Below are 13,138 nucleotides of genomic sequence, written 5' to 3' on the forward strand. Positions count from 1 at the left end.
TAGTTCTCAGTATGTATACTGTTAAAAGATCGCTGTGTCTCATATCACCTTGTTATTTGTACACTGTTTGACTATACAAATCACAACACATAAATAGGAAAATGATCGCGTTATTTTGTCACTTATTGGGAGCAGTATGCTAGCTAAAGCCACCCACTTCCAGTCTTTGTGCTAAGCTAAGCTAGCGGGGGCTGCGTCAGACAGAGTTACAGCACGCACGGAGATGAGAGAGGTATGTATGGACTTATCTAACTCTGGGGGATACGGTGAATAAGCTAAATTCCCAAAATGTGGGCGTGTTCCTTTAATTGTGTTTATAAATATTATAATGAAAGTGTACTTACTATAAGTTCAAATTAATTAGATATTATTACAAAGTGCATTTTTAAAAAGTGTCCTTAAGTGTGTTAGTGAAATATTATAATGAAAGTGTACTTACTATAAGTTCAAATTAATTAGATATTATTATAAAGTGCATTTTTAAAAGTGCACTTAAGTGTGATTATAAATATTATGATGAAAGTGTACTTACTATAAGTTCAAATTAATTAGATATTATTATAAAGTGCATTTTTAAAAGTGCACTTAAGTGTGATTATAAATATTATGATGAAAGTGTACTTACTATAAGTTAAAATTAAATACATATTATTACAAAGTGCAGTTGTAAAAAGTGCACTTAAGTGTGTTAATAAATAGTGTAATTAAAGTGTATTCCATTTAAGTACGCTTAATTTGTATTATATTATATTATCAGCAAGTGCACTTTTCGAAAATTATACTTTTATTATTTTAAGCACACAAAAAGTATGCTTTCAATACACTTAAGTACGCTAATTTTTCACAAGGGAAAGTAGATGAGGAAAACCAGGACTCCGTGTACTACGCGCGTCCGCCATTGCTTGTTTACATTGCGTGAACGGTGGGCTGTAATATCAGAAATGGAGTTATTGCGTTCTGTAAAAAAGTGGGAGTGGCGTTTGTCGCATTTTGGGAAAAAAGGGAGAAAAGATGACAGAATAACACGGCGGATATTGGATTTTGCGTAAAATTAAGAATTTACTTTTAACTACTGACCTGATATAATACTGATTTTGGCAGTAACTCATTTTTTTCAAAAATGGCGTTTATTGCGTTTTGGAACCAAACTCTTCATATATATATATATAAAGCACCTGCACCTACAAAATAAAATCAGATATTCTAATAGTATAAAGAACATATGCAATGTGTACTAGTACTAGTGTAATTTCTTAAAATATGTTATTATTTATATGTACTTACGGTTTTGCTTAGTTCACAATCAGGCATTACAATGTCGGTAGATCACCGCGGTCAAGCCAGCCGCTGTTTGAAAATACACGGTCAAGCCAGCCGCGCTTCAAATTAAGCGTGTGCGCCTATTACTAAACATACGGTAATTTCAAGAACAGCAGAGAGAACGCGCTTTCAGAGCGGTTGGTTTCCTCTCGCTCGCTTTCTCTCCCCCCCCTCCCTCTCTCTCTCTCTTTCTCTCTCTCCCTTTCTCTCATTCTTTCTCTTTCTTTTTTCTTTCTTTCTCTTTTTCTGTCTTTCTCTATCTGTTCCTTTCTCTCTGTCTCTCTCTCTCTCTTTCTTTCTTTCTTTCTTTCTTTCTTTCTTTCTTTCTTTCTTTCTCTCTCTTTTTCTCTCTTTCTTTCTTTTTCTTTCTTTTTCTCTCTTTCTTTCTCTCTTTTTGTCTTTCTCTCTCTGTCTCTTTCTCTCCTTCTCTCTTTCTCTCTCTCTCTTTCTCTCTCTGTCTCTCACTCTTTCTTTCTTTCTTTCTTTCTTTCTTTCTTTCTTTCTCTCTTTCTGTCTTATAAACACTTAATTTAAATAAAGTATAGAAAATTATGATCTGTTTTTATAGGGGACATCCCATACTGTATGCACACATCATATTTAACCATTTCACTGCACCATTTTGGACATATATATACCATCACTCCACTTTAGAGGCCTATAAAGACTTCATTTCAAAAGAGTAGAAAAAAATTATGATCTGTTTTTATAGGGGACGTCCCATACTGTATGCATACCTCATATTTAACCATTTCACTTCTCCATTTTGGAAATATATACCATCACTCCACTTTAGAGGCCTATAAAGACTTCATTTCAAAAGAGTAGAAAAAAATTATGATCGGTTTTTATAGGGGACGTCCCATACTGTATGCATACCTCATATTTAACCATTTCACTGCACCATTTTGGAAATATATACCATAACTCCACTTTAAAGGCCTATAAAGACTTCATTTCAAAAGAGTAGAAAAAAATTATGATCTGTTTTTATAGGGGACGTCCCATACAGTATGCATACCTCATATTTAACCATTTCACTGCGCCATTTTGGACATATATACCATCACTCCACTTTAGAGGCCTATAAAGACTTCATTTCAAAAGAGTAGAAAAAAATTATGATCTGTTTTTGAAGGGGACGTCCCATACAGTATGCATACCTCATATTTAACCATTTCACTGCACCATTTTGGAAATATATACCATAACTCCACTTTAAAGGCCTATAAAGACTTCATTTCAAAAGAGTAGAAAAAAATTATGATCGGTTTTTATAGGGGACGTCCCATACTGTATGCATACCTCATATTTAACCATTTGACTGCACCATTTTGGAAATATATACCATCACTCCACTTTAGAGGCCCCTAAAGACTTCATTTCAAAAGAGTAGAAAAACATTATGATCTGTTTTTGAAGGGGACGTCCCATAATGTATGCATACCTCATATTTAACCATTTCACTGCGCCATTTTGGAAATATATACCATCACTCCACTTTAGAGGCCCCTAAAGACTTCATTTCAAAAGAGTAGAAAAACATTATGATCTGTTTTTGAAGGGGACGTCCCATAATGTATGCATACCTCATATTTAACCATTTCACTGCGCCATTTTGGAAATATATACCATCACTCCACTTTAGAGGCCTATAAAGACTTCATTTCAAAAGAGTAGAAAAAAATTATGATCTGTTTTTATAGGGGACGTCCCATACTGTATGCATACCTCATATTTAACCATTTCACTGCGCCATTTTGGAAATATATACCATCACTCCACTTTAGAGGCCTATTAAGACTTCATTTCAAAAGAGTAGAAAAACATTATGATCTGTTTTTATAGGGGACATCCCATGCTGTATGCATACCTCATGTTTGACCGTTTCACTGCGCCATTTTGGAGGTGTATGCCATCGCTCCACTTTGGAGGCCTATGGAGACTTCGTTTCAAAAGAGTAGAAAAGGGTTGTGATCTGTTTTTGTGGGGGACGTCCCATACTGTATGCATACCTCATATTTAACCATTTCACTGCACCATTTTGGAAATATATACCATCACTCCACTTTAGAGGCCTATAAAGACTTCATTTCAAAAGAGTAGAAAAACATTATGATCTGTTTTTATAGGGGACATCCCATACTGTATGCATACCTCATATTTAACCATTTCACTGCGCCATTTTGGACATATATACCATCACTCCACTTTAGAGGCCTATAAACACTTCATTTCAAAAGAGTAGAAAAAAATTATGATCTGATTTTATAGGGGACGTCCCATACTGTATGAATACCTCATATTTAACCATTTCACTGCGCCATTTTGGACATATATACCATCACTCCACTTTAGAGGCCTATAAAGACTTCATTTCAAAAGAGTAGAAAAAAATTATGATCTGTTTTTATAGGGGACATCCCATACTGTATGCATACCTCATATTTAACCATTTGACTGCGCCATTTTGGACATATATACCATCACTCCACTTTAGAGGCCTATAAACATTTCATTTCAAAAGAGTAGAAAAAAATTATGATCTGATTTTATAGGGGACGTCCCATACTGTATGAATACCTCATATTTAACCATTTCACTGCGCCATTTTGGAAATATATACCATCACTCCACTTTAGAGGCCTATAAAGACTTCATTTCAAAAGAGTAGAAAAAAATTATGATCTGTTTTTATAGGGGACGTCCCATACTGTATGCATACCTCATATTTAACCATTTCACTGCACCATTTTGGAAATATATACCATCACTCCACTTTAGAGGCCTATAAAGACTTCATTTCAAAAGAGTAGAAAAAATTATGATCTGTTTTTATAGGGGACGTCCCATAATGTATGCATACCTCATATTTAACCATTTCACTGCGCCATTTTGGAAATATATACCATCACTCCACTTTAGAGGCCTATAAAGACTTCATTTCAAAAGAGTAGAAAAACATTATGATCTGTTTTTATAGGGGACGTCCCATACTGTATGCATACCTCATATTTAACCATTTCACTGCGCCATTTTGGACATATATACCATCACTCCACTTTAGAGACCTATAAACACTTCATTTCAAAAGAGTAAAAAAAATTATGATCTGTTTTTATAGGGGACGTCCCATACAGTATGCATACCTCATATTTAACCATTTCACTGCACCATTTTGGAAATATATACCATAACTCCACTTTAAAGGCCTATAAAGACTTCATTTCAAAAGAGTAGAAAAAAATTATGATCGGTTTTTATAGGGGACGTCCCATACTGTATGCATACCTCATATTTAACCATTTCACTGCACCATTTTGGAAATATATACCATAACTCCACTTTAAAGGCCTATAAAGACTTCATTTCAAAAGAGTAGAAAAAAATTATGATCGGTTTTTATAGGGGACGTCCCATACTGTATGCATACCTCATATTTAACCATTTCACTGCGCCATTTTGGAAATATATACCATCACTCCACTTTAGAGGCCTATAAACACTTCATTTCAAAAGAGTAGAAAAACATTATGATCTGTTTTTGAAGGGGACGTCCCATAATGTATGCATACCTCATATTTAACCATTTCACTTCTCCATTTTGGAAATATATACCATCACTCCACTTTAGAGGCCTATAAACACTTCATTTCAAAAGAGTAGAAAAACATTATGATCTGTTTTTGAAGGGGACGTCCCATAATGTATGCATACCTCATATTTAACCATTTCACTGCACCATTTTGGAAATATATACCATCACTCCACTTTAGAGGCCTATAAAGACTTCATTTCAAAAGAGTAGAAAAACATTATGATCTGTTTTTATAGGGGACGTCCCATACTGTATGCATACCTCATATTTAACCATTTCACTGCACCATTTTGGAAATATATACCATCACTCCACTTTAGAGGCCCCTAAAGACTTCATTTCAAAAGAGTAGAAAAACATTATGATCTGTTTTTATAGGGGACGTCCCATACTGTATGCATACCTCATATTTAACCATTTCACTGCGCCATTTTGGAAATATATACCATCACTCCACTTTAGAGGCCTATAAACACTTCATTTCAAAAGAGTAGAAAAAAATTATGATCTGTTTTTATAGGGGACGTCCCATACTGTATGCATACCTCATATTTAACCATTTGACTGCACCATTTTGGACATATACACCATCACTCCACTTTAGAGGCCTATAAAGACTTCATTTCAAAAGATTAGAAAAAAATTATGATCTGTTTTTATAGGGGACGTCCCATACTGTATGCATACCTCATATTTAACCATTTCACTTCTCCATTTTGGAAATATATACCATCACTCCACTTTAGAGGCCTATAAAGACTTCATTTCAAAACAGGTAGAAAAAAATTATGATCTGTTTTTATAGGGGACGTCCCATACTGTATGCATACCTCATATTTAACCATTTCACTTCTCCATTTTGGAAATATATACCATCACTCCACTTTAGAGGCCTATAAAGACTTCATTTCAAAAGAGTAGAAAAAAATTATGATCTGTTTTTATAGGGGACGTCCCATACTGTATGCATACCTCATATTTAACCATTTCACTTCTCCATTTTGGAAATATATACCATCACTCCACTTTAGAGGCCTATAAAGACTTCATTTCAAAAGAGTAGAAAAAAATTATGATCTGTTTTTATAGGGGACGTCCCATACTGTATGCATACCTCATATTTAACCATTTCACTTCTCCATTTTGGAAATATATACCATCACTCCACTTTAGAGGCCTATAAAGACTTCATTTCAAAAGAGTAGAAAAAAATTATGATCTGTTTTTGAAGGGGACGTCCCATAATGTATGCATACCTCATATTTAACCATTTCACTGCGCCGTTTTGGAAATATATACCATCACTCCACTTTAGAGGCCTATAAACACTTCATTTCAAAAGAGTAGAAAAAAATTATGATCTGTTTTTATAGGGGACGTCCCATACTGTATGCATACCTCATATTTAACCATTTCACTGCACCATTTTGGAAATATATACCATCACTCCACTTTAGAGGCCCCTAAAGACTTCATTTCAAAAGAGTAGAAAAAAATTATGATCTGTTTTTATAGGGGACGTCCCATACTGTATGCATACCTCATATTTAACCATTTCACTGCACCATTTTGGAAATATATACCATCACTCCACTTTAGAGGCCTATAAAGACTTCATTTCAAAAGAGTAGAAAAAAATTATGATCTGTTTTTATAGCGGACGTCCCATACTGTATGCATACCTCATATTTAACCATTTGACTGCACCATTTTGGAAATATATACCATCACTCCACTTTAGAGGCCCCTAAAGACTTCATTTCAAAAGAGTAGAAAAACATTATGATCTGTTTTTATAGGGGACATCCCATACAGTATGCATACCTCATATTTAACAATTTCACTGCGCCATTGTGGAAATATATACCATCACTCCACTTTAGAGGCCCCTAAAGACTTCATTTCAAAAGAGTAGAAAAACATTATGATCTGTTTTTATAGGGGACATCCCATACAGTATGCATACCTCATATTTAACAATTTCACTGCGCCATTGTGGAAATATATACCATCACTCCACTTTAGAGGCCTATAAAGACTTCATTTCAAAAGAGTAGAAAAACATTATGATCTGTTTTTATAGGGGACATCCCATACAGTATGCATACCTCATATTTAACAATTTCACTGCGCCATTGTGGAAATATATACCATCACTCCACTTTAGAGGCCTATAAAGACTTCATTTCAAAAGAGTAGAAAAAAATTATGATCTGTTTTTATAGGGGACGTCCCATACTGTATGCATACCTCATATTTAACCATTTGACTGCACCATTTTGGAAATATATACCATCACTCCACTTTAGAGGCCCCTAAAGACTTCATTTCAAAAGAGTAGAAAAACATTATGATCTGTTTTTATAGGGGACGTCCCATACTGTATGCATACCTAATATTTAACCATTTCACTGCGCCATTTTGGACATATATAGCATCACTCCACTTTAGAGGCCTATAAAGACTTCATTTCAAAAGAGTAGAAAAAAATGATGATCTGTTTTTGAAGGGGATGTCCCATAATGTATGCATACCTCATATTTAACCATTTCACTGCACCATTTTGGAAATATATACCATCACTCCACTTTAGAGGCCCCTAAAGACTTCATTTCAAAAGAGTAGAAAAACATTATGATCTGTTTTTGAAGGGGATGTCCCATACAGTATGCATACCTCATATCTAGCCATTTCACTGGACCATTTTGGACATATATCACATCATTCCACTTCAGAGACATATACAGTATGCATCCCTGACATCTATTAAATGAACTCATTACTTCAGTGTAAGAATGTCATCTATGCTAATATCAGTATCTCTGTTTATCCCGAGGTTTACCATAGTCAGCCTAATCCGGGCTGTAGGTGTGATCGAGGACCTGCACTTTGACACAACGACAACGCAGCCCTGAAGTGTCAGCTGAGATTGAGTCAACTTGATCATCCCCTGTGAAGGCCTCATCAACACGACAGCCAGCAGCAATCTTCGTATCAATGGAACTGGATTAAATATTTTCACTGTTGCAGTTCATATCGAACTTATGAGCTGTAGCACTGCGAGTATCATAATAAAGCAATGTTTTTGACACTACTGTATGCAAACTGAACTACACTGGATGACAACATCACTTTTTCTTCAGTGCTGACATACTGTAACCAAATTAACTAAATTAATTAATATTTATTTTTACAATGAATTGTATCTATGCACAAGTAAATACAGAATTTATAATAAGTAGAAAAAAAGTTATGGGCGGTTTCTATAGGAGATGTCCCATACAGTACATGTATAATCTGAGTACATTTTACTGCAGCATTTTGGATATATATGACATTATTTGACTTCAGAAGCCTATAAAGACATCATATCTAATAAATAGAAAAAAATAAAGGCGAGTATGTATAGAGGATGTCCCATGCTGGATGCATACCTCATATCAAACCATTTTCCGGCAGCATTTAGGATATATATTTACACTGCAAAAACTCAGTGAAATAAAGATTAATTACACATACCTGGAATTAATTAAGCCTAATAAGTACATGCAATGGATTGTGGAAAATGAAGTTCATGTTCAGACAACAAAGGAGAAGGGAGAAGTACACTCTGGTGGAGATCATGGCACTCCATGCTACATTATGTGAAGTGACAGCGCTGCAGCAAATCAGCTAAATCAGTACATTCACCAAGAATTTGTTTTTTATTTGACTTAATTTGCATTTTTTTTCCATTATCTCTTTCAATTATGTTGTGACAATTCCATATGATACAATTCCTATTTGGGGCCAAAGTTGTGTAGTAATTACAGACTTAACTTTGTAAACATATATTTGTCACTACTAACTAAGTAGCCTACATATTAACTTGTTACAGTATGACCAATGCTCAGCAGACACTATTGGATGTACGTCAGAAATGTATTATTAAAAATATATATTATTTTAGCTAAATTTGTAATTAATTTAATATATTTATACATTTTTCTTAAAAGTTATGTTTTTAAATAAAAAAAAATACACTCTCGGATATATATTTTTTTATTGTGACGTACATTTGACATGCGACATTTCATTATCGATGGTCATTACAGCCATGAGTTCCCGCAGAAAAGGGTAAGTGGCAATTCGCTGCAATAAGGTGAAGACATATATAAATACCTTTGGGCAGAGGTACTAATTTATGATTAACAAAGACTGCTTAATGTGTGCATTACTGTATTACCCATAAAAGTGAATGTAGATAAGAAATAATGTGACAGAACAGTTGAAGGGGAACATACTAACTTTAAATTACTCATCCATTTAGCTTATATTCTGTTTTCGAGTTTCATATTCAAAAATGTATACTATTATTGTATGTATAAACGCATTGTATTTGCAAAAAGTTGAAACAACATATTGTAAACTTTTGAGGTGATTAACTTAGTCAGTCACAAGCGCGGGAATTTCTGTGAGGTGCTGAAGGGACAGCGCCGAGGCACGTGCTAGGCCGGGTTTCCCAAAAGCATCGTAAGGCTAAGTAGATCGTAAAAACGATCATACGAATCATCTTAGACTTATGGACCGTTTCCCAAAAGCTTTGTAACTTAAGTAGCACTTGAAAATCATCGTAGATCTACGAGTGCTCTGGAGTAATTGTTAATTCATAAGTGCGTCGTAAGACAACAAAGTTACAAGGTCACCTGCAGGACAACCACAAATTGCACTCCTGCAATGACGATAACGTTATGTTTTTAATGTATATTTATTTATTGGGTTCTTCTTGGTTTATATGTTTAAATTACTGTAATACAAATTCAAATGAGAAACAAAATTTAAATGGCTGAACATATGCTATACATTAATAAAGGAAGAAAATGTATTTGGTATAATTTTGGTAAAATTTGGTATTAAATTGATAAATGGTTCCTACCAATTGCTGCTATATTTTATCAACAATAAAAAATAGTTTTGAAGGGAAATGGCATCTGAAAAAAACAATAAAATTTAAGTTTTGTAGGCTTTTATAATGTTCACATATCACACACTGCCTTTCATCTATTCCATTCAATTCAGAAGGCAATTTGAAGAAACATCTGTTTTCTAGAGAAATTCTAGCCTACTTTTAACTCTAAACCTTAATTTATTCTCTGACTGTTCAGAAGGTTGTGCTCAATATAAATATGTACGGTACAATGCAAAAATCCATAATCATAAATAAACAAAGATAATAAAAAACCAAATAAAAATAATAATCTAAACAAAAAAGCAGAAGGTTTGCGCAGTGGGATGAGTCCTAACTAAATACGAAAAAGAATATTTCATGATGCACAAATTATTAATACATTTAATAAGTCATTGAACAATAATTAATGATATTTAAAAAAAAATATTAGTGCACATCGGCTGAAGATCATTAGCCTAAACAAGCTTCTGCTACAATTACGAGTCATTCAATAGGTGACATTTCAGCACTTAGCGACTAGTAAGTAGCACTTAAAACCCAGCTGCGAGCGATCGTCTACATGCATCTTTGGTAAACGCACATAAATGAACAGCGAATGTTCGTTAAGTAGCTTGTAGAAACCGCTTTTAAGTGCTAGGTTCAATTGTTATCGGGAAACCCAGCCCAGGTAAATATAGTTATGTTTTGAATTTAAAACGAAATCAGTTTTTTATTATTATTTTATATATTCTAAATATATTTCATTTACATTTGTCATATTATATTTCATTGTCCGTTCTTTCTTTAATTACCGCCATGAGTTTTACAAGAAAAGGGTAGGCTAAGTAGTAATTATGTACAATAATTTTAATCGATGCATAAATACATTTGGGCATGGGTATAAACTTATGCGTTTAGTAACAAAGACTGATTAATGTGTGCATTACTTCGTTGCCCATAAAAGTGATTGTAGGTCAGAAATAATGTGACCGAACAGTGCATTTTTTTCTATTCCTCAATAAACTGGTTTAATCCATTAAGCTAATATGGTTAATTTCAGTTGAATATTCCGAAATGGATACTGTTATTGTACAAAGAAACGTATTACATTTAAAAAATGCGTTAAATAGGTTGATATTTCTACTTCTTTTAACTTCTGAGGTGAATTACTTATTCAGTCAGAAGCGCCGGATTTTTTATGCGAGCTGTTGAAGGGACAGGGCCTGGGTGGATACTTTGACTAAAAAGCTTAAACTATAAGAATAATAATACATGTAAATTTGCATTGGTTTACAATTTTAGATCATAAATTGTATATAATATTGAGTACAATAATGTAATAATAACAAAGTTAGTGGTTGCGCAATACCTCGCAACAGCAAGGAGTCAACGAAATTAAACGAGTGATTGAGATTTGTAAAAACATCATACGTGTCCATTACTTGAAAAGTATCATATTATTTATTTAAAAGTCATTTAATTAAAATACTCCATAAGTATAAATACATTAATTAATTTAACTGCTACTTTCAATAGGTAGGCCATGTAACCTGTGCAACTTTGTTGTTTCAGATGGCTTATTTAAAAAAAGATCTATCATGCCTTAATTATGTTCATACTCAACACATTAATCATTTAAAATGCCAATAAACATACAGAAGCCTATTTAACCAAATTAACACTTCCACCATAGTCTTGGTATTGTGAGGTAACAACAATAGTTTGCAATTAAGTACGATTATTCTGAATCTTGGTTTTCTACCTTTACAGAGTATTTGTCTTCTCGACATTTGGAAAGGTAAGCATACCCAGTGTCCACAAACTGTATTAAGTTTTTTGAACATTTTTTGTTAAGTCACATTGTAAATGTAAATTATGAGTTCCACAGCATTAATGTACTTAATATCAAACTTCTTCCAAGAACTCTCCCAACAAATGCTGCAATTTTGTGTATTTGTCTGAGACATTATTCACTCATTTTTGACATAAATACTGCATTTTTGCTTCTTCATAAATACTGTATTTTAAAATCAGCCACATGTGCAGTTTACTATATTATAAAATAAAATGTTCCATAAAGAATGATAGTATTTTGTCAACAATATCCTTTATTTCGAACAATCTGGGCAGTGTTTAATAATTGCAAATCCTATGTACTTGTTCATTTTTTTCTCTTTAAGTTTGCTTGTGCAGTATTGGAATGTCTAAGAGTCAACAGTGTAATAATTAATGTAATTACAGAAATTAATTACAGATGTAATTACATGCATGTGTTTTTAAAATATAAGTATTAATGAGTCAACAGTGTAATAATTAATGTAATTACAGAAATTAATTACAGATGTAATTACATGCATGTGTTTTTAAAATATAAGTACAATGTAAAACATGTATGTACACAGTGCATTGTATCAAATAATAAATTTAAATGTATGTACATAGTACTTAAGGCCACTTAAAGTGGGACCAAAACATTAGTTATTTATTCAAATCTTATTATTCCTTTATAAGTGGCTTAACAGTAAAAATATGACGAGTTTCGTTGCAAAACGAGATAACTCAGTTTTTAACGTTTTTGTCAAAACATGTTTATTATTATGTTATCATGTTTTTATTTTGTTTTATGGTGCTACTTAGCTGTATTTTTTAAGTTATGAAGGTTTAAATCAAACAAACCATCTGCAGTCGAATTGATATTAATTGGAATGCACAACCAAAAAACAAGATTTCTGAAAAATTGAAAATTTTTAATTTATCTCGTTATCTCGTTTTGCAAGGAAACTCTTCATATGTTGACACTGCATACAATATATTATTTCTACTACAGTGAATCTAAAAAAAAACTATGTTGATAGTTTGCTGACTGTTAATCTATTGATTTATTCCTTATTATTTGCATAATTTTGTGGATTAATAAAGCATGTTTTCTTTTTCTCCCCACATCCAGCGATGTAAAATCGAGCTTACTTTAAAAGATATACAAAATGCTTTACAACCATATGGATCTGGAACAGATGTTAGTGCTTATCCCTCCAGTGGCACTTGGGGTAATCTTTGCAAAGACTTGCAAATTCCAAATACCCCGACCAACAGGATTCGACTTAAAAATGCATACTTAAAAAGTCTTGCACACTTGCAGGTAAAAAAAATCCATGCACATGCACATCACATGCACTTTTAATATGGATGACCAGTTCCAGTGTTTGGATAATGACAATGTAAAATAAATAATATATTAATTATAGATTAATAATATTAATATTAATACAATTAAATAAAAATAAAGCACATTT

Source organism: Misgurnus anguillicaudatus, chromosome 18 (assembly GCF_027580225.2).
Source record: "Misgurnus anguillicaudatus chromosome 18, ASM2758022v2, whole genome shotgun sequence".
In the NCBI taxonomy this organism is placed as follows: domain Eukaryota; kingdom Metazoa; phylum Chordata; class Actinopteri; order Cypriniformes; family Cobitidae; genus Misgurnus; species Misgurnus anguillicaudatus.